An 8,573-nucleotide genomic window follows, 5' to 3' on the forward strand; every position below is an offset into this window, starting at 1 on the left:
CCTTCACTTCCAAACTAAGCAGCGAATCCTGTTCAACTGCTGGAATAAGAAGGACGTGGAGTATGAGGGCTCTCAGATCAGAATGGACAATGATTATTCGGCGACAGTTCAAAGACGGCGGATGGAGTATGCTGAGATCAAACGGCAGTTAAAAGACCGCGGCATCAAATTCAAGTCCAGATATCCAGCGACGCTCCGAGTCTTTCTCGAGGAAGGAGAGAAGACTTTCGACTCAGCATGGGAGGCCGCGGACCAACTGAAACACTTGGGGATCGATGTGACGCTGTCCGAAGCAGAGCTGATGGACAGAGACCTACAGCAGCTGGGGTTGCCCACTCGACACAATCAAGATAAGGCTACTATCCCGCAGGCTTTGGTGAGAGATATCCAATCACTCTACGGTTGAAAGTGAGTATGCTGAGCTATCGCATTAGGCTATGCCAGTTTTTGGAGAACCTTGGACTAAAATAATTTCTCACCTTGGAGAAAAATGAGGACATTTTGTTGTGGGGGGGAAAAATAAGGACACTAAAAAAATAAAAAATAAAAATAAAAAAAATCCTTGGATGGATAGTATTCCCCCCCATTCATTTCTGCTTTTCTAATTTTCTTTTTTTTTTTGGTCTTAAATAGTTTAAAGTCTTGCTTGAACAACTGCTTGTGTTGTCAACAGTATTTCCTATGGTCCTGACAGGCATTATACCAGCTTTTTGAGAGCTTTGGTCTAAAATAATTTCTGAATGTGGAAAAAAGAAATAGGACATTTTGTTGTGGGGGGAAAAATGAGGACACTTGAAAAACATGGATGGCAGTATTTTCCCCCCATTCATCTCTAATTTATCCCTAATTTTCTCATTTTTTCCAATTTTGACTTGCTTTTTTGTCTTAAATAGTTTCAAACTGAGGTCTTATATAAACAACCGCTTAGCCAGTTATGCACATTATAGCCAGTACACTAGCATGGTATCTGTATTTTATTTGAACCTTTTCTGATTATTTTAATGTGAAAATCCAAGGGTGAATATATTTCAAACTCTCTGTTATTGTGTCCTAGCTGCTCATGGTATGTGAATACTATTTCAAATTACTTAAAATATAAGGGGTGGGGGTCCTGGGGGTGGCACAGGGGGAAATAGGCGCAGGGGACTCGTGTCATCGGTATACCTGCGTTGCTGTCTCCACATCAGACAGTTTTGGCCCAGACCTCGACGGTCTGGACACTCCTTTTCTTCTCTGCTATGGCTCTTAATTGTTATGGAGCTGGCAGGGAAGGCCCATTAGAATGTGGGCCACTGAGTGGAAGTTTCTGTTCTTTGTTTGTAGTTAATGTATATAGTTCTTATATTTGTTTATTATTTTTTGTCTTACACACACCACAGGGTCATAAGTCCATAAAATATGTTGTCAAAGTCCAACTACACCATCACCAGTTCAATCAAACATGGGTAGCTGTAAAGTAGTCTCATATAATGTTAAGGGGCTGCATAATCCCATCAAAAGAAAAACAATCTTAAACCAACTTAAACAAATGAAGTGTGACATCGCCTTCCTTCAGGAAACCCACTTATCTAAAATAGAACATGACAAACTAAATAGGTCATGGGTATCACAAGTGTATCATTCATCACACCCATCAGGGCGGAAAAAAGGTGTTGCAGTTTTGATAAATAGATCTTTTAATTTCTGTATAGACTCCCGTTACAAGGATAAAGATGGGCGCTATGTTCTAGTAAACGGATCAGTGGATGGGGTTGCCCTGTCTTTGCTAAATGTGTATGCACCAAACGAAAACTGTCCTCTTTTTTTTAAGAACATATTTGATTTGGTCTTAGATAAAGCAAATGGGGTCCTGTTGGTAGGGGGGGATTTTAATCTGGCGTTAAACCCCTTGTTAGATAAAAGTTCTACCCAAACCCTACCATATCTATCAACAAGTAGTAGAGCACTTCAAAATAGATGTGAAGAGCTTGGTCTTACTGATGTTTGGAGGCATCTGAACCCTAAAACCAGGGATTACACATTCTATTCTCATCCTCACTTATCATATTCCAGAATAGACTACTTTTTTACACCAAAGACTGAACTATATAGAATAACACATTGTCAAATTCACAACATAACGCTGTCTGATCACGCACCAATTTCTTTGACCTGGAATATAGGAAGGCTCAAATTGCCTAGTAGATGGAGGCTAAACACTTCTTTATTAGGCACATCAACTTTTAAGGACTACGTGAGACAAGAATTTGTGACATATCTTCAATTTAACGACCGGGATGATACCTCGCCTGTCATATTGTGGGAAGCTGCAAAAGCGGTGCTCAGAGGGAAGATAATACAGTTTGCATCACGTTTAAAGAGGGAAAGAATATCTAAACAAAAAGATCTGGAAGAACAAATAAAAGACCTTGAAAGGCAACACAAGATAAGCACATCCACTGATATTCTTAATAAACTCAAGCAAGTAAAGCAAGAGTTGGAAAATCTATTGACAGAAAAAGTTGAAAGAAATGTAAGGTATTTAAAGCAGAGATACTATGAGCATGGCAATAGGGCAAGCCGTTTGTTGGCATCTCAGTTGAGGAAGAAATGCAGCAGCACCATCGTCCAAAAAATTAAAAATAATACTCCTGATAACTCCTTCGTTCATACACCAAATGATATCTCAGATGCTTTTGCTGAATTCTACAAAGACCTGTACTCAGACAAAGATACAGACAGTAATCCAGATTTAATAAACGCATATTTAAATATACAACTCCCAAAATTAGACGAAAATGCATCAAAAAATATAGATAAACCCATAACAAAACAAGAAATAGTGGAAGCAATTGGCAATTTGAAAAACAACAAAAGTCCAGGTACAGATGGGTTCAGTAATGAATTTTATAAGACATTTGTAGATATTGTCAGTCCCATTTTAGAAAGAGTATTCTCTTATGCTCTTGTGAAAGGGGAGTTACCCTCAACTTGGAAGGAAGCGATAATTTCAGTGTTGCTGAAGGAGCGTAAGGACCCTACCCTCTGCGCTTCATACAGACCAATTGCATTATTGAACACAGACTGCAAAATTTTGACCTCCATTCTTGCTAAAAGAGTTGGAACGATCATTACAGACCTAATTCACCCCGATCAGACCGGATTCATTAGTGGACGTTACTTACCAGATAACATCAGGAGACTTCTAAATATTATGGAACAGAGTAAGAAAAGGCAACATCCTTGCATGGTATTAGCAGTTGACGCACAGAAAGCATTCGACCGTGTCTCGTGGCCTTTCCTATTCAAAACTTTGGAAAAGTTTGGTTTTGGACCAAAATTCATTGGGTGGATAAAGCTTCTGTATTCTGCTCCTCAGAGCCTAGTAAGGGTCAATGGACACATATCTAATCCATTTACTTTACATAGGGGAACGCGCCAGGGCTGCCCGCTCTCGCCGTTACTATTTGCATTATTTATTGAGCCGCTAGCGCAGGCAATAAGGGAAGACAAATCTATTAAGGGGATTGAAATAGGTGGGGAGGTACATAAGATTTCCTTGTATGCAGACGACGTGCTTGTATATATATCAGAACCACTGTCCTCTGTCCCCAGACTAATGCAGAACTTCACCACCTTTGGTAAAATATCTGGTTATAAGGTTAATGTAAATAAAACCGAAGCCCTGGCTATGAATACACTTATTACACAACAGATAAGGGATGCATTTTCATTTAAATGGCCTAAAGACGGAATTACATATTTGGGGACCACAATCCCTCAAAATATAGACAAATTATTCGACGCCAATTTTAGTAAACTGATAAATAAAATATCTGCTGATCTAGACAGATGGAATGTACTTCCTCTTTCTCTTTCTGGCAGAATAGAGTGTATAAGGATGAATGTACTCCCAAAACTTTTATTTCTTTTTCAAGCCTTGCCTCTTGTTCTCCCAAATAAAACATTTACCACCTTAGATCGTCATATTTCCAGATTTATCTGGCAAGGGAAAAAGCCAAGGGTCAGATATAAATTGCTACAACTACCTAAAAGCCAGGGAGGTTGGGGTTTGCCCAACCTGAAAAAATACTGGTGGGCCTGTCAATTGAGGGCCCTAATTGTATGGATGGTAGACAAGACAGACACCAGATGGTTGGAAATTGAGAAGAATTCCTGCTCTTCAATACAATTGTCAGAAATACCTTTTACAAGCAGCAAGGATATAGATGATTCACTCAGTAGATGGTCTAAAACTACACTTAAAGCCTGGAGGGAAGTGCAAAAAATAATCTCCCTGTAACATCAGGTCTTTCCAGTATTGCCCATCTTAGAGACTTCATCCCTCTCAAACTGGACTCAGGATACAAAAAGTGGAAACACCTAAATCTTAGCTTTGTACATCAACTTCTTGGAATTATAGAACTGAAATCATTTGAAGAACTAATGGAAGAGTTTAACATACCTAAAACGGACTTTTTTCGATATCTTCAAATTAGAAGTTTTTTGACAAAACATCCTGATTGGGATAAGATAAACAGATCTGACACTAGCATAGAGAAATACTTGGTAAGAATTCAAACACAAAGATGTATAGGAAAGCCTATCTCTATTTTGTACAAAATATTTTCCAGCATGGCTCAAGAAAACAATTTCCTTGTCAAAGAAAGATGGGAAAAAGAGTTTGGTATGTTAATCATGGACGACATCTGGGAGAATATCTCTTTGCAAATACATAAAGTCACTAATGCCAATATTTGGAGAGAGTTTCAATGGAAAATAGTCCATAAGTTCTTTAGAACACCTCACATCATCTCTAAATTTAATCCACTTCAATCAGGGGCCTGTTGGAGAGCTTGTGGGGAACAATGTGCTAACCACCTTCACATTTTCTGGAGCTGCCCTGTCTTAAATGACTTCTGGAAGGAGATACTTGACTCTATAGATAACATTTTCAGCTCCACAATAGTGAGGGGTCCGTTCTTGGCCATTCTGGGTGCAGTTCAAACTCAGACCATGAGCAAAAAGAGAATATACTTGTTGCATATTCTTCTTGCTGCAGCTAAGAAGTCTATCACGCTTAGTTGGCTCAAGGTGGATCCACCAAGATATGATACTTGGCTGGACATAGTTAGGGGAATATACACAATGGAGAAGATAACATTTAAATTAAGACTACAGGAGGAACAATTCCAGGCTAGGTGGTCTCCATGGTTGAGAGTTATAGAGGGGGAGGACAGTTCTTGAGGATGGGTTTTCTAGTGTGGACTATTTCATACAGTGTTTACAGCAAGATGATGTAACTTATTGGTTGGATGAGACCTTTTATGTACCTGCTTGTGGTGTGTGTGTGTGTGTTGTTTTTTTTGTTTTGTTTTGTTTTTTTTGCTCTGTAGTTTTGTTTCCTTCATTATTGTTATTATTGTGTTTTTGTTGTTAGTTTGTGTGTTGTGACTGTCATTTTTCACATGGGAATTTCACAATGTGGGTATGTGGCAATTTCTGTATGTTTAAAGATCTACAGGAGCACTCTTGTGAATGATAAGAAAATTCTTTCAATAAAAAATTAAAGTTGCAAAAAACAACAATACAAGAATCCTCTTCTTTGAGAACCATTCACATTTTCAGGGGTGGCCGAAGTAAATGTAGAAGTAAATGTGTGGCGTAATTCCAAGACTAGCACATGATATAGTGGTTACACCAGTCATTCCATTGTACCTAATGAGGTGGTTAGACTAAAAAACTAAAACACCTAAAGAGAAAACCCCACATTTGAGCCAACCAGCACAGAATTAGGTAGCCTACATTGCTCTAATAGTAAGGCCAGTTATTCAGTGAAGTTACTTGGGTTGGAAGGATACTATGGCAGGTTTTGTTTTTCACTTACTTTACTTTAACTACTCTTACTTTGGCCACCTCTGAAATTTTTACAGTGTAGTGCAGAAGGCGGCACGTATAGGGTTACATGCGATGTGTGACACATGTGGGAAGCCCTAACTGAGCCCTGTGGGAAGCGTTTCGAGTGGATCTTCGTATAACATCTGTACAGCCCTCTAAGGTACTTTACATCACCACTGATGCAATTAAATACCGTGATTCGCTGCGCCACGTTTGACCAAACACATGCGTAGATGTCTCCGTTTACAAACATTCGCACGGTAATGGTACACAAAATCCCTGTATGGACAGTGCCCATGTTCAAGTGGTGACTCTAGACGAGACTTTTTCTAAGCTTCCGTCCAATGAGGCCTCTGTGGCCCCTCTTAAAAAACTTCCTAACATTCCTTAGGGATATACAGTTGCTATAAAGATCACTGCAGACCTAACTCTGTCTTGCAATTTGAAGACTTTCAGCAGTCACACCAATGTATGGCTGGCATATGTGCTGCAACAAGGACAGAGAGCATGACTATAACTTGAGCAAATGGACAACTGGTTTGAGCTGATGTTGTCAAGCCATTTGGTCATAGCACTGGGCACTGGTGTAACAAAGTGCTGAAAGTCCATCACTTGAGCTTGGCTTTTTGCCAAAAGGTGTAACCAGTGATTTGCACGTGCTATCAAGCTTACAAACTGGACTTTTAACCGTTCAGTCAGTCATATGAAGCTACACCTACAGGTACAGCCAATTGTATGAAACCAGTTATCGAACAAGTGACCAACATAGCAACCATAACATAGTGCAATGTCCATTTCCACAGCAACCAAAATGATTATTGTATACACTTGCCATGTTTGACAATTACCATAGTGACATTAGCATTTCTGGCATAGCAGCCACCATGGGCGAAACAGTCATGATGACATTATTATTATTATGCCTCTGGGCTCTGTGCCTCTGAGCTTACCATCAAATAGGCTATAGAAAAAAAGACCATCAGAGAGTGGAATTCCAGTAACCATACTTAAGCATGGTGATAAAATTTGGCGCGTTTGACAGCCAAAACTGAGGCGCAAATAAATGCCTCACCGATAGGGAATGCGTCAGAGCTAAGAAGGTGTTGACATCTGTGAGCATGGGGGATCTGGGCCGCTGTTGTTAAAAGGTTGACCGGGTTTAACAGCGGGCTGCCAAAGTCTATCTCGTGTCACCTAGTGACACATCTTCGTTTCCAAATACATGAGTTTGTGCATGTTTTTGTAGGTGTGTTTGTGTTGGTGGGTGTGGGGTGTTGAGCTTCTGTGTGTGTGTGTGTGTGTGTGTGTGTGTGTGTGTGTGTGTGTGTGTGCGTGTGTGTGTGTGTGTGTGTGTGTGTGTGTGTGTGTGTGTGTGTGTGTGTGTGGTGTGTGTGTGTGTGTGTGTGTCTGTGCACGTGGGGGGGGGGTGCGTACATGTTTTTGTTGGTGTGTGGGGGGATATGTGTTGTGGTGTGTGCTTGTGATGTTTGTGCGTGTGTATTCGTCAGTATGCTTGCCGAGGGGGGTGCTTATAGTTGTGTGTGTGTGTGCGTGCGCGCGCGTGTGTGCGTGTGTTTGTGTGCGTGTATGCATGTGTGTGTGTGTGTGTGCGCGTGCGTGTATGTGTCAGCCAGCCAGTGCATATGTCTGCACATGCACCAAGAACAAGAGCATGCTATCTGCAGCTGAAGTGGCCATAGTGATTGGGTGGTGTGGGGGAAGCCAGGACAAGCACCGCCAAAGACACAGTGACGTGATGCTCGTGGATATGATGACTTTAATATCATAGAATAAGCCGTTAACATCAGGAAACATAAGGTGGAATTGCTATAACATTGTGTCCAGAGGGATTGGGTGGAAATGTACGTATGTGTGATGATATGGATGGCTAGGCCACATTCGGTCAGACTGAATGTCTGATTATCCTTTAGGTATTGTTGTTGCTTCTCATTTGTGTGAGCAAGTACTGAGAGATTTATAAAAAAGGGGTCACATCCCCTCTGTTGAAGTAAGGAAATGGAAAGTCTGAAAATGTTGAATGTGTGTGTGTGTGTGTGTGTGTGTGTGTGTGTGTGTGTGTGTGTGTGTGTGTGTGTGTGTGTGTGTGTGTGTGTGTGTGTGTGTGTGTGTGTGTGTGTGTGCTGTGCACATGCGTGCATGCCTCCATGTGAGAAAGAGTCTGCGCACGCACATATGCAGGTACATATGCACGTATGTACGCCTGCACGCACTTCCCCCAGCACCTCCACAACTCGCTGCTTATGGGCAGAGTCCGATAGGGTGCATGCGTGGTAAGAGCAAAACCGTGAAAATGTTAGTGAGCGGAGAGAGCTTCATGCAAGGCCTAATGACAACAATATTGTGATTGAGTACAGCACATTTTGCTTAATATAGGAAAGAAGAGCGTGTGTGGGAGTTCACAGTTCACAAAGTTGTAAACCATGGATCACCCCCAAAGTGTCTGTTTTTCTTAGCGGCATGCACAAGCACGTTGTTATCACCATAACATGTCGTAAAAATTGCCTGTCCACTTTGCACGTACATTTATTTAAAGGAACATGAATTCAGCAGGTAATGTAAATATTCAGTGTAGGAAGTTCAACAAGTGCTTTGGTCTAAATGGGAACTTGAAGTTCATCTGTAGTTGCTCAGTGGCAGTGACCAGGGGACTGTGACACCAACTGCTGCGGTTTTCA

Source organism: Engraulis encrasicolus, chromosome 7, assembly GCF_034702125.1.
Source record: "Engraulis encrasicolus isolate BLACKSEA-1 chromosome 7, IST_EnEncr_1.0, whole genome shotgun sequence".
Lineage (NCBI taxonomy): Eukaryota > Metazoa > Chordata > Actinopteri > Clupeiformes > Engraulidae > Engraulis > Engraulis encrasicolus.